We start from the raw sequence: 13567 nt of genomic DNA, 5'->3' as shown, positions 1-13567 counted from the left end.
CCGTTGCTCCACCGACGTACTTCTTCCTCCTATATACACCTACGTACCCCCAAACGATCAAATACGGAGCCAAAACCCTAATTCCACCGCCATAACTTTTTGTATCCACGAGATCCCATCTTGGGGCCTGTTCCGGAGCTCCGCCGGAGGGGGCATCGATCACGGAGGGCTTCTACACCAACACCATAGCCTCTCCAATGATGTGTGAGTAGTTTACCTCAGACCTTCGGGTCCATAGTTATTATCTAGATGGCTTCTTCTCTCTTTTTGGATCTCAATACAAAGTTCTCCCCCTCTCTTGTGGAGATCTATTCGATGTAATATTCTTTTGCGGTGTGTTTGTTGAGACCGATGAATTGTGGGTTTATGATCAAGTTTATCTATGAACAATATTTGAATCTTCTCTGAATTCTTTTATGTATGATTGGTTATCTTTGCAAGTCACTTCGAATTATCAGTTTGGTTTGGCCTACTAGATTGATCTTTCTTGCAACGGGAGAAGTGCTTAGCTTTGGGTTCAATCTTGCGGTGTCCTTTCCCAATGACAGTAGGGGCAGCAAGGCACGTATTGTATTGTTTCCATCGAGGATAACAAGATGGGTTTTTTATCATATTGCATGAATTTATCCCTCTACACCATGTCATCTTGCTTAAAGCGTTACTCTATTCTCTTGAACTTAATACTCTAGATGCATGCTGGATAGCGGTCGATGTGTGGAGTAATAGTAGTAGATGCAGGCAGGAGTCGGTCTACTTGTCTCGGACGTGATGCGTATATACATGATCATACCTAGATATTCTCATAACTATGCTCAATTCTGTCAATTGCTCAACAGTAATTTGTTCACCCACCGTAAAATACTTATGCTCTTGAGAGAAGCCATTAGTGAAACCTATGGCCCCCGGGTCTATCTTCATCATATTAATCTTCCAGCACTTAGTTATTTTCTTTGCTTTTATTTTGCTTTGCATCTTTATCATAAAAATACCAAAAATATTATCTTATCATATCTATCAGATCTCACTCTCGTAAGTGACCGTGTAGGGATTTACAACCCCTTATCACGTTGGTTGCGAGGATTTATTTGTTTTGTGTAGGTGTGAGGGACTCGAGCGTAGCCTCCTACTGGATTGATACCTTGGTTCTCAAAAACTGAGGGAAATACTTATGCTACTTTGCTGCACCACCCTTTCCTCTTCAAGGGAAAACCAACGCAAGTGCTCAAGAGGTAGCAAGAAGGATTTCTGGCGCCGTTGCTGGGGAGGTCTATGCAAAAGTCAACATACCAAGTACCCATCACAACCCTTATCTCCCGCATTACATTATTTGCCATTTGCCTCTCATTTTCCTCTCCCCCCACTTCACCCTTGTCGTTTTATTTGCCCTCTCTCTCTCTCTATCCTCCCTCTCTTTCTCTATTTGCCTCTTTTTTGCCCGTTCCTCGTTTGCTTGTGTGTTGGATTGCTTGCTTGTCACGATGGCTCAAGATAACACTAAATTGTGTGACTTTACCAATACCAACAACAATGATTTTATTAGCACTCTGATTGCTCCTCTTACCGATGCTGAATCTTGTGAAATTAATGTTGCCTTGCTGAATCTTGTCATGAAAGATCCGTTTTCCGGCCTTCCTAGTGAAGATGTCGCTACCCATCTAAATAGCTTCGTTGATTTGTGTGATATGCAAAAGAAGAAAGGTGTTGATAATGATATTGTTAAATTGAAGCTATTTCCTTTTTCTCTTAGAGATCATGCTAAAGCTTGGTTTTCGTCTTTGCCTAAAAATAGTATTGATTCTTGGAATAAGTGCAAAGATGCCTTTATCTCTAATTATTTTCCTTCTGCTAAGATCGTCTCTCTTAGAAATGATATTATGAATTTTAAGCAACTTGATCATGAACATGTTGCACAAGCTTGGGAGAGAATGAAATTAATGATACGTAATTACCCTACGCATGGTTTGAATTTGTGGATGATTATACAAAAAATTTATGCCGGATTGAATTTCGCTTCTAGAAATCTTTTAGATTCGGCCGCAGGAGGCACTTTTATGGAAATCACTTTAGGAGAAGCTACTAAACTCCTAGATAATATTATGGTTAATTATTCTCAATGGCACACTGAAAGATCTACTAATAAAAAAGTGCATGCGATAGAAGAAATTAATGTTTTGAGTGGAAAGTTGGATGAACTTATGAAATTATTTGCTACTAAGAGTGTTTCTTCTGATCCTAATGATATGCCTTTGTCTACTTTGATTGAGAATAATAATGAATCTATGGATGTGAATTTTGTTGGTAGGAATAATTTTGGTAACAACGCGTATAGAGGAAACTTTAATCCTAGGCCTTATCCTAGTAATTCCTCTAATAATTATGGTAATTCCTACAACAAATCTTATGGAAATTATAATAAGATGCCCTCTGATTTTGAATCCAATATTAAAGAATATATTACTTCGCAAAAGAATTTCAATGCTTTGATTGAAGAAAAATTGCTTAAGATTGATGAGTTGGCTAGGAACGTTGATAGAATTTCTCTTGATGTTGATTCTTTGAAACTTAGATCTATTCCTCCTAAGCATGATATCAATGAGTCTCTCAAAGCCATGAGAATTTCAATTTATGAGTGCAAAGAAAGAACCGCTAGGATACGTGCTAAGAAAGATTTCTTTATAAGAGCGTATTCTTCTAGTTTCCATGATAATAAAGATGAAGATCTAAAAGTTATTGATGTGTCCCCTATTAAATATTCGTTTTGCAATATGAATCTTGATAATGATGGGACTGAATATGATCCACCTTTACCTAGAAGGCGTTCCAAAAATTCAGAGTTTTTAGATCTTGATGCTAAAATTGATAAAAGTGGGATTAAAGAGATCAAAACTCTAGATGTTAATGAACCTACTATCTTGGATTTCAAGGAATTTAATTATGATAATTGCTCTTTGATAGATTGTATTTCCTTGTTGCAATCCGTGCTAAATTCTCCTCATGCTTATAGTCAAAATAAAGCTTTTACCAAACATATCGTTGATGCTTTGATGCAATCTTATGAAGAAAAACTTGAGTTGGAAGTTTTTATCCCAAGAAAACTTTATGATGAGTGGGAACCAACTATTAAAATTAAAATTAAAGATCATGAATGCTATGCTTTATGTGATTTGGGTGCTAGTGTTTCCACGATTCCAAAGACTTTGTGTGATTTGTTAGGTTTCTGTGATTTTGATGATTTCTCTTTAAACTTGCACCTTGCGGATTCCACTATTAAGAAACCTATGGGAAGAATTAATGATGTTCTTATTGTTGCAAATAGGAACTATGTGCCCGTAGATTTTATTGTTCTTGACATAGATTGCAATCCTTCATGTGCTATTATTCTTGGTAGACCTTTCCTTAGAACGATTGGTGCAATTATTGATATGAAGGAAGGAAATATTAGATTCCAATTTCCGTTAAGGAAATGCTTGGAAAACTTTCCTAGAAAGAAAATTAAATTACCTTATGAATCTATTATGAGAGCCACTTATGGATTGCCTTCCAAAGATGGCAATACCTAGATCTATCCTTGCCTTTTATGCCTAGCTAGGGGCGTTAAACGATAGCGCTTGTTGGGAGGAAACCCAATTTTATTTTTATTCCTTTCTTTTTTCTCCTGTTTAGTAATAAATAATTTATCTAGACTCTGTTTTGGTTGTGTTTTTTGTGTTTAATTAGTGTTTGTGCCAAGTAGAACCATTGGGAAGACTTGGGGAAAGTCTTGTTAATCTTGCTGTAAAAAACAGAAACTTTAGCGCTCACAAGAAATGCTGCCATTTTTATTTGGAAAGTGATATTTAGTTAATTATTTTTGAATATTATTAATAGATAAATTCCTCACGTCCAGATATTTATTTTAGAATTTTTGGGGTTCCAGATCTTGCGTTAGCTACAGATTACTACAGACTGTTCTGTTTTGACAGATTCTGTTTTTCGTGTGTTGTTTGCTTATTTTGATGAATCTATGGCTAGTAAAATAGTTTATAAACCATAGAGAAGTTGGAATACAGTAGGTTTAACACCAATATAAATAAATAATGAGTTCATTACAGTACCTTGAAGTGGTCTTTTGTTTTCTTTCGCTAACGGAGCTCACGAGATTTTCTACTTTAAGTTTTTGTGTTGTGAAGTTTTCAAGTTTTGGGTAAGGATTTGATGGATTATGGAACAAGGAGTGGAAAGAGCCTAAGCTTGGGGATGCCCATGGCACCCCCAAGTTAATCTAAGGACACCTAAAAGCCAAAGCTTGGGGATGCCCCGGAAGGCATCCCCTCTTTCGTCTACTTCTATCGGTAACTTTACTTGGAGCTATATTTTTATTCACCACATGATATGTGTTTTGCTTGGAGCATCTTGTATTATTTGAGTCTTTATTTGCTAGTTTTCCACAATCATCTTTGCTGTACACACCTTTTGAGAGAGACACACATGATTCGGAAATTATTATAATACTCTATGTGCTTCACTTATATCTTTTGAGTTATATAGTTTTGCTCTAGTACTTCACTTATATCTTTTAGAGCACGGTGGTGGATTTGTTTTATAGAAACTATTGATCTCTCACGCTTCACTTAGATTATTTTGAGAGTCTTAAATAGCACGGTAATTTGCTTAAATAATCCTATATGCTAGGTATACAAGATTAATAATAAAATTCTCTTATGAGTGTGTTGAATACTATGAGAAGTTTGATACCTGATAATTGTTTTGAGATATGGAGATGGTGATATTAAAGTTGTGCTAGTTGAGTAGTTGTGAATTTGAGAAATACTTGTGTTAAAGTTTGTGATTCCCGTAGCATGCACGTATGGTGAACCGTTATGTGATGAAGTCGGAGCATGATTTATTTATTGATTGTCTTCCTTATGAGTGGCGGCCGGGGATGAGCGATGGTCTTTTCCTACCAATCTATCCCCCTAGGAGCATGCGCGTAATACTTTATTTTGATAACTTGTAGATTTTTTCAATAAGTACATGAGTTCTTTATGACTAATGTTGAGTCCATGGATCATACGCACTCTCACCCTTCCACCATTGCTAGCCTGTCTAATACCGTGCACCTTTCGCCGGTATCATACACCCACCATATACCTTCCTCAAAACAGCCACCATACCTACCTAACATGGAATTTCCATAGCCATTCCGAGATATATTGCCATGCAACTTACCACCGTTCCGTTTATTATGACACATTTCGTCATTGTCATATTGCTTTGCATGATCATGTAGTTGACATTGTATTTGTGGCAAAGCCATCGTTCATAATTCTTTCATACATGTCACTCATGAGTCATTGCATATCCCGGTACACCACCGGAGGCATTCATATAGAGTCATATCTTGTTCTAAGTATCGAGTTGTAAGAAAATAAAAGTGTGATGATCATCATTATTAGAGCATTGTCCCAGTGAGGAAAGGATGATGGAGACTATGATTCCCCCACAAGTTGGGGTGAGACTCCGGACGAAAAATATATATAAAAAAGAGGCCATAAAAAGAGAAAATGCCCAAATAAAAAAATGAGAGAAAAATAGAGAAGGGACAATGTTACTATCCTTTTACCACACTTGTGCTTAAAAGTAGCACCATGATCTTTATAATAGAGAGTCTCCTATGTTATCACTTTCATATACTAGTGGGAATTTTTCATTATAGAACTTTGCTTGCATATTCCAATGATGGGCTTCCTCAAATTGCCCTAGGTCTTCGTGAGCAAGCGAGTTGGATGCACACCCACTTAGTTCCTTTTGCTGAGCTTTCATATACTTATAGCTCTAGTGCATCCGTTGCATGGCAATCCCTACTCACTCAAATTGATATCTATTGATGGGCATCTCCATAGCCCGTTGATACGCCTAGTTGATGTCAGACTATCTTCTCCCTTTTTGTCTTCTCCACAACCACCATTCTATTCCACCTATAGTGCTATGTCCATGGCTCACACTCATGTATTGCGTGAAGATTGAAAAAGTTTAAGAACACCAAAAGTATGAAACAATTGCTTGGCTTGTCATCGGGGTTGTGCATGATTTAAATACTTTGTGTGGTGAAGATAGAGCATAGCCAGACTATATGATTTTGTAGGGATAACTTTCTTTGGCCATGTTATTTTGAAGAGACATAATTGCTTAGTTAGTTTGCTTGAAGTATTATTATTATTATTATTGTGTCAATATTAATCTTTTGTCTTGAATCTTTCGGATATGAATATTCATGCCACAATTAAGAAGAATTACATTGAAAATATACCAAGTAGCATTCCACATCAAAAATTCTGTTTTTATCATTTACCTACTCGAGGACGAGCAGGAATTAAGCTTGGGGATGCTTGATACGTCTCCAACGTATCTATGATTTTTGATTGCTCCATGCAATATTATCTTATGCTTTGGACATTATTGGGCTTTATTATTCACTTTTATATTATTTTTGGGACTAACCTATTAACCGGAGGCCCAGCCTAGAATTGTTGTTTTTTGCCTATTTTAGGGTTTCAAAGAAAAGGAATATCAAATGGAGTCCAAACGGAATGAAACCTTCGGGACGTGATTTTTGGAATGAACAAGATCCAGGAGACATGCACCCTACGTCAAGCAACCAACAGGGAGGCCACGAGGTAGGGGGCGCGCCTACCCCCCCCCCCCCCAGGTGCGCCCTACACCCTCGTGGGCCCCCCGTTGCTCCACCGACGTACTTCTTCCTCCTATATACACCTACGTACCCCCAAACGATCAAATACGGAGCCAAAACCCTAATTCCACCGCCGTAACTTTTTGTATCCACGAGATCCCATCTTGGGGCCTGTTCCGGAGCTCCGCCGGAGGGGGCATCGATCACGGAGGGCTTCTACACCAACACCATAGCCTCTCCAATGATGTGTGAGTAGTTTACCTCAGACCTTCGGGTCCATAGTTATTAGCTAGATGGCTTCTTCTCTCCTTTTGGATCTCAATGCAAAGTTCTCCCCCTCTCTTGTGGAGATCTATTCGATGTAATCTTATTTTGCGGTGTGTTTGTTGAGACCGATGAATTGTGGGTTTATGATCAAGTTTATCTATGAACAATATTTGAATCTTCTCTGAATTCTTTTATGTATGATTGGTTATCTTTGCAAGTCTCTTCGAATTATCAGTTTGGTTTGGCCTACTAGACTGATCTTTCTTGCAACGGGAGAAGTGCTTAGCTTTGGGTTCAATCTTGCGGTGTCCTTTCCCAATGACAGTAGGGGCAGGAAGGCGCGTATTGTATTGTTGCCATCAATGATAACAAGATGGGGGTTTTATCATATTGCATGAATTTATCCCTCTACATCATGTCATCTTTCTTAAAGTGTTACTCTGTTCTGTTGAACTTAATACTCCAGGTGCATGCTGGATAGTGGTCGATATGTGGAGTAATAGTAGTAGATGCAGGCAGAGTCGGTCTACTTGTCTCGGACGTGATGCGTATATACATGATCATACCTAGATCTTCTCATAACTATGCTCAATTCTGTCAATTGCTCAATAGTAATTTGTTCACCCACCGTAAAATATTTATGCTCTTGAGAGAAGCCACTAGTGAAACCTATGGCCCCTGGATCTATCTTCATCATATTAATCTTCCAGCACTTAGTTATTTTCTTTGCTTTTTTACTTTGCTTTTATTTTACTTTGCATCTTTATCATAAAATACCAAAAATATTATCTTATCATATCTATCAGATCTCACTCTCGTAAGTGACCGTGTTGGGATTGACAACCCCTTATCGCGTTGGTTGTGAGGATTTATTTGTTTTGTGTAGGTGCAAGGGACTCGTGCGTAGCCTCCTACTGGATTGATACCTTGGTTCTCAAAAACTGAGGGAAATACTTACGCTACTTTGCTGCACCACCCTTTCCTCTTCAAGGGAAAACCAACGCGAGTGCTCAAGAGGTAGCAGTAAGCAATATGACTATCACCACCCACAACTCTTTGTGTTCCACTCGTGGATATCATCTACGCATAGACCTGGCTCTTGATGCCACTGTTGGGAATCGTTGCATGGAAAACAAAAAAATTCTACGCACACGCAATGATCTATCCATGGAGATGCATAGGAACGAGGGGGAGAGTGTGTCTACATACCCTCGTAGATCGTAAGCGGAAGCGTTTCACAACGCGGTTGATGTAGTCGAACTTCTTCGCGCTTCAACTGATCAAGTTCCGAACACACGACACCTTCGTGTTCTGCACACGTTCAGCTCGGTGACTGCTGCCTCTTGAGCACTGCGTTGGTTCTCCCTTGAAGATGAAAGGGTGATGCAGTAAAGTAGCGTAAGTATTTCCCTCGGTTTTTGAGAACCAAGGTATCAATCCAGTAGGAGATCACGCTCGAGTCCCACACACCTACACTAGTAGAAAAAGGGTCATTTGTCACGGTTCGTAAGGGCCTTTTGTCCCGGTTTGGGAACCGGGACTAAAAGGTCGTTACTAATGCCATTGGCCTTTAGTCCTGGTTCTTACACGAACCGGGACAGATGGGCCTCCACGTTGCCGGTGCGGCGAGCCCAGGCAGGAGGCCCTTTGGTCCCGGTTGGTGGCACCAACCGGGACCAATAGGCATCCACGCGTCAGCTGTTCAGGGGCTAGGGTTTTTGTTTTTTTTCTGAAGGGGGGATTTGGGGGTTTTGTATGGTTAATTAAGGTGTTTCATATATGGTGTTAGGTAGCTAATTAATTAATAGAGAGAAGTGTCCTCTCTTATCTCCGTGCTTGGTCGACGCTACGTACTATATGTATAGAGAGCACTCGACACGCTAGCTAGTAAGCAAAAATGAAGGAAACAGAAGATCGTCATGAACATATGCATACAAAGAGAAGTGATATCGACCTCTCCTTCTCTGAGATATTGGTCGAAAAACAAGTTTTCGTATGCCTATCCGAGGCTACTGGCTACATATATACAATATAAGATCTCTTACAATATAATCCCCTAATTATATATGAACACAGGGTCCACATAGTATTCTCCGTCTTTATCGATCACGTGGTCAAGAAAGAATGCCGCCAATTCCTCTTGAATTCCTCGCATGTGATCTGGTGCTAGGAGTTCATCCCGCATCCGAAACATCTTATTTGAAGAAGGTGGTCAATACATATATATGAATGAATGAAACTCAACACAAAAGATGGTAAATAAAGTTAAATTCTGAATATTATTGCTTACACACTTCATATTGTTTTTTAGTGTAGCCCCGCTCACAGGTCGTGTGGCGGATGGACTCGCAAATGTAGTATCCGTAGTAATTATTCCCGGCTTCCTGCCACAACCACTTTACAAGAAATAGAGGTCAATCAAACTGATAAGCAAGCATGCTAAAATGGTATTGATGAAACTAGCACTTGAATCACTAGGAGATGCGTGGAACATGCTAGTAGTACTTACTTTCGGGTGTTTAAATTCCAGCTTCTTCGGCAGTCCCGGAGCTTTTGAGGTGAATTTTTTCCAAACCCTGCCAGACAAAGAAAACAATTACTTGATACCAGGAAGTGAACAAAGTTGCCGATATGGTGCGATAATGATTGATTTAACTTACTTCTCGAGAATTTCAGTCATGTCCGCATACTCCTTGGGATATTTTCATATCGAGTCTAAGACGGTTACTAGTCCCTGCTCGAGCTTAATCTCTAGGAGAATATAGTGTAACCTGCGCACGCATGCATAACTCATCAATTACATTACTATAACCTCGACTAATAAGGGAAACCGAATATGCACAAGAAAGTAACACTCACTTGAAGTTGTAAGGAAAGAGTATTATAGCTTTGTTTTGATTTAATACCAACGATCGTAGCAAGTTGGCCTTGGTTTCTTTTTTCTTAAATTCAACCGAAAATGCATCTATGATATTTGGGTTAATGAACGCAATATCACCGATTTGTTTTTTCTTCAAGTCGGCGATCTTCAATCTGCATAATATAGTGAGGATAATTATAAATACATGCAATGAAAGAGCTGACCTATATATAGAGACTTAATGACAGAAGTAGTACTTACAGACAGTAGCAAGTGACCGTTAATTTATCGTGGGCCCTCTGATTGAAAAACTGGAAGAACTCCTCAAATGGAACATTTAACAGATCAGTTCCAACGAGGTCATGCTCCTCTTTAACTCTCAGCGTCAAAGTATTCCTCCCCCCAAACTCTCTGCAGGTTTTCATGTACCAATCATGGAATCTTCGCATCATCGTTGTTAGAGACCTTTCATCTTTGACGAGAGGCTTCCCGTATTCGTATCTGTGTTCTTCCACCTCCAAGAATTCATAATGTACATCGTCGGGCAGGTAATCATCAAGATTGTTATAACCGGGCACCATCCTCGAATCGTTAGCGACGATATCGCTAGACACCTTGAGCGGGGGGAACGATTGATTCGCTTGTTCGCCTACCTGGGCAATTTTTTTCCCAGCTCGTCATTTCGCTAACCTTTGATCACTCACAGTACTTCCCGACTGCTCCGCTTCGACAAATGAGCTTTTAATAATGCGCTCATAGTTTCCTTTTGGTGGAGACTTTGGTGGTTTCTTCAGGGCTTCTAGAGTGCGCTTCGCTTTCACCGGATCTACCTTCTCCTCCGGAGGTGGATGTTTCTTTGCATTCACCCCTTCAAAGAAGTTCCTCACTTCGTGTCGCACGATCTTCTCGTTTTCCTCCGGGGTCATCTCGTATGGTAACTTCTCTAGAGTCTTCAGAGAAGGACTAAATCTGTATTGCCTCCCGCCTCTGGATGTACTGCTAGACGTCGGAGCAGACGGAGCGGCTGCGGCTGTCTTCTTTCCTTGCTTACAAGGAGGAGGACTACGACGCGCCGGAGCAGCCGGGGCGGCAGCGGCTCTCTTCCGCCCTTGCTGGCGAGGCGGAGAAGGAGGAGGCTGGTGGCTGCTCGGGCGCGCCGGCGCAGGCGGAGAAGTAGGCGGAGTGCCGCCACGCACCGGAGAAGGAGGCTGAGTGCCCTGATCACTCGCCGGAGGAGGAGGCGGTGGAGCAGGCGGAGTGCCCTGACTCGCCGGAGGAGGAGGAGGCGGAGGCGTCCAGTTAGGAAGGTTGATGAGCTCCTTCCTCCATAGGCATGGAGTCTTCAGACAAGAACCCAGCCGAGTCTCCCCGTCACCCATAGGGTGGTTAGCTGGAGGTCCTCAGATCCTTCCGTGATTTCATCCACCATCACCCTAGCATATCCTTCTGAAATCGGCCGGCAGTGAAAAGTTGTGCCAGGTTCAGGAGGTGCAACAAAGCCAACAACCTCCTTGACTTTCAATTCCATCCACTGTGTCATAAGGTGGCAATTCTGAGACTCCGTGATAGCATCCACGAGGTAGCTAGCAGGAGCCATGAAGACAGGCTCCTGAAGCAGCTCCGTGGAAGCCACGCTGCTTCTCCGCTGAGATGGCAGGCTAGCTTGGGGTGTAGCTTCGGCAGGTCGCGTGCTGCGGGCCTTGTCTCGTTCCTCTAGCGCTTGTACCCTTGCGTGCAATGCCTGTAGTTGGGTCAACTCCTTTTTCTTCTTCCTCTCCCGGCATTTGTAACCGCCTGCGTCGGGAAATCCTGCCTTTCACGAAAGGGAGCCTGGCGTGCCTCGGGTCCGTCCGGGGTGCTCAGGATTCCCGAGGGCCTCTGTGAGCTTGTCGTTCTCTTTGTCCGGAACGAACGTCCCTTGCTGTGCCTTTTCAATATACTCCTAAAGCTTCTCGATGGGTGTGTTCAGCTGCTCGTTGGTCCAAATGCACTTCCCTGTTATAGGGTCCAATTTTCCCCCAACCCCGAAGAACCAAGTCCTGCAACGGTCTGGCCAGCGTCGCGTCTGGTTCGATCCCTTTATCAATGAGGTCATTATCAGCCTTGTCCCACAAAGGCCGGGCTTTCAGGTAGCCACCTGACCCCGTGCGATGGCGATGCTTCTTCTTTGCAGCATTTTTCTTGTTTGTCGCTGACATCTGTTGGGGAATGTAGTAATTTCAAAAAAAATCCTACGCACACGCAAGATCATGGTGATGCATAGCAATGAGAGGGGAGAGTGTTGTCTACGTACCCTCGTAGACCGGAAGCGGAAGCGTTAGCACAACGCGGTTGATGTAGTCGTACGTCTTCACGGCCCGACCGATCAAGCACCGAAACTATGGCACCTCCTAGTTCTAGCACACGTTCAGCTCGATGATGATCCCCGGACTCCGATCCAGCAAAGTGTCGGGGAAGAGTTCCGTCAGCACGACAGCGTGGTGATGATCTTGATGTTATACCGTCATAGGGCTTCGCCTAAGCACCGCTACAATATTATCGAGGATTATGGTGGAGGGGGGCACCGCACACGGCTAAGAGAACGATCACGAAGATCAACTTGTGTGTCTAGAGGTGCCCCCTGCCCCTATATATAAAGGAGCAAGGGGGGAGGCCGGCCGGCCCTTGAGGCGCGCTAAGGAGGGGGGAGTCCTCCTCCTAGTAGGAGTAGGACTCCCCTTTCCTAGTCCAACTAGGAAGAGGGAAGGGGGAAGGAAAGAGAGGGAGAGGGAGAGGGAAAGAGGGGCCGCGCCCCCCTCCCCTAATCCAATTCGGACTCCACAAGGGAGGGGGCGCGCCACCTCCTGGGCTGCTTCCCTCTCTCTCTCCTCAGGCCCACTAAGGCCCAATACTTCCCCGGGGGGTTCCGGTAACCCTTCCGGCACTCCGGTTTTCTCCGAAATCACCCGAAACACTTCCGGTGTCCGAATATAGCCGTCCAATATATCGATCTTTATGTCTCGACCATTTCGAGACTCCTCATCATGTCCGTGATCATATCCGGGACTCCGAACAACCTTCGGTACATCAAAATATATAAACTCATAATGAAACTGTCATCGTAACATTAAGCGTGCGGACCGTACGGGTTCGAGAACAATGTAGACATGACCGAGACACGTCTCCGGTCAATAACCAATAGCGGAACCTGGATGCTCATATTGGGTCCCACATATTCTATGAAGATCTTTTATCGGTCAGACCGCATAACAACATACGTTGTTCCCTTTGTCATCGGTAGGTTACTTGCCCGAGATTTGATCGTCGGTATCTCAATACCTAGTTCAATCTCGTTACCGGCAAGTCTCTTTACTTGTTCCGTAATACATCATCCTGCAACTAACTTATTAGTTGCAGTGCTTGCAAGGCTTTTGTGATGTGCATTACCGAGAGGGCCCAGAGATACCTCTCCGACAATCGGAGTGACAAATCCTAATCTCGAAATACGCCAACCCGACAAGTACCTTCGGAGACACCTGTAGAGCACCTTTATAATCACCCAGTTACATTGTGACGTTTGGTGGAACACAAAGTGTTCATCCGGTAAACGGGAGTTGCATAATCTCATAGTCATAGGAACATGTATAAGTCATGAAGAAAGCAATAGCAACAAACTAAACGATCAAGTGCTATGCTAACGGAATGGGTCAAGTCAATCACATCATTCTCCTAATAATGTGATCCCGTTAATAAAATGACAACTCATGTCTATGGTTAGGAAACATAACCAT

Source organism: Triticum aestivum, chromosome 7A (assembly GCF_018294505.1).
Source record: "Triticum aestivum cultivar Chinese Spring chromosome 7A, IWGSC CS RefSeq v2.1, whole genome shotgun sequence".
In the NCBI taxonomy this organism is placed as follows: Eukaryota; Viridiplantae; Streptophyta; class Magnoliopsida; order Poales; family Poaceae; genus Triticum; species Triticum aestivum.
This window is presented reverse-complemented; position numbering follows the sequence as displayed.